At 29.8% G+C, this 1518-nt stretch overlaps 1 protein-coding gene across 3 annotated transcripts in view; it reads left to right on the top strand.

Annotated features, from left to right (window-relative positions):
* GRIA2 (glutamate ionotropic receptor AMPA type subunit 2) overlaps positions 1 to 997 on the top strand; it is a 199188-nt gene extending 198191 nt beyond the window's left edge. For all 3 annotated transcript variants that reach the window (XM_004017287.6, XM_004017288.6, XM_004017290.6), the window contains one exon: positions 1 to 997. This exon is cut by the window's left edge and continues 1593 nt beyond it. The gene's annotated coding sequence lies outside the window, so the exon portion shown is untranslated.
* The last annotated feature ends 521 nt before the right edge of the window (positions 998 to 1518 follow it).

Genomic DNA, 1518 nt, shown 5'->3' with positions numbered 1-1518 from the left:
CTATCTCTGCAGGCACGCACTTGGTGTTTTACTAAGTGTCTTGAAAACATTCTTATTTATTATGTATCACAAAGGGGAAGAGAAATGTGGAGTCTTCATAGCAATCACTTGCATGGAAAGCGGTGGTGTGAGGTATCATGATATTCTTCCTTAAATTTAGCTGTCCCTAATCACAAATTCCAGGATAAAATAATATAATTTTAGTGCATTTCTCCTCATCAGGAATGTTGGAGGTGCATTTTAAGTTTAAATCATCAATGCTAGAATGACCAAATTGCAGACTAATTGTTTCCATATTATACTGAAAATGATTTTTAAAAATGAAAAAGATGACAATATACAATCAATGCTATTTAATGTACCTCTGGGCCTACTCTTCTACAAATTGTAGCTTATCAATTTTTCTCTGTCAAGCTTGAACTAATGTAAATAATTGAAATAATGTAAAGTTATATTTTCATGTTTTTATAGATACAACATGACAAGAATACATAAATGTAAGAGTATTTCAACTATGGATAATGTTGATTGGATAATGCACATCTCAGTTACAAGCAGTAATCATAGTATAATATCCATGTAACGGTGCATCAATATATTGTTATATAAATATATCTGTGTGCATCAAGTGAAATGTGGTCAAACAAGAGTGATGACAGCTGTCTAAAGGTTTTTTTATTCATTTTATATAAAAACTGTTATGGAAAGACCAAAATGTTTATGAACTATTCTTATGTAAATTTACAACTGTCCTTTACTGTACTTTTTTGTTTACAGTATATGGTACCTTATTTTCTGCTGTGTTAAGTGGGTGTCAGGCTCCAAGGAGACATACACTTTCTACAACTTCTATTGAAGATATTGGAATTTCCAATTTTTCATGTGTACTATGTCAGAAAATGCTTTTGATTTTATTTTTAAATCTAACATCGGATGGCTTTTTCGGATGTTGTAAAAACTTCAGTCATACATAAAACATGTTCTTAAAAAAGACAAAGATCTTTATTTATTTTTATGAAATAGTTCTTAAAACTAATAATAATGAGAAACAAACAAACAAAAAAGTACTTATGTGTAAGCAAACCCAGCTGTTTCTACTCAACAAGGACCTCCTTTGCTCAGTGTATATATTAGCATGATACACTTGTAATAAAGTAGAAATAACTTTTTAAGCTAAAATCATTAACATTTTCAACATTCTGAGCTTACAATCACTAAGTGTTTCGAGCATATATAGAAATATAACTATTCATTTTGTTCCTCATTTTGCACTGCCTTTTGTCAGCTCAGCTGCTGTTACAACCATATCAAAAAGAAAAAAAGTAACTTGCTTTAAAAATTCCACAGTGTAACACATTTCCAAGGCATACATGTTTCCAAAAAGTGTTCATTTCTTTTTTTATTGAAAGAGAATATTGATGAGAAACTAAAAATCTTGCACCTTTGTCTTTCTACAAAGATGATCATCTTAATATTTAGACAGTGCTTTACGATATATTCTAAAATTAAGCCATTTTA

The sequence above is a fragment of the Ovis aries genome, chromosome 17, assembly GCF_016772045.2.
Source record: "Ovis aries strain OAR_USU_Benz2616 breed Rambouillet chromosome 17, ARS-UI_Ramb_v3.0, whole genome shotgun sequence".
Classification (NCBI taxonomy): domain Eukaryota; kingdom Metazoa; phylum Chordata; class Mammalia; order Artiodactyla; family Bovidae; genus Ovis; species Ovis aries.
The sequence above is the reverse complement of the archived record's forward strand: the minus strand, read 5'-3'. Positions and strand labels throughout refer to the sequence as shown.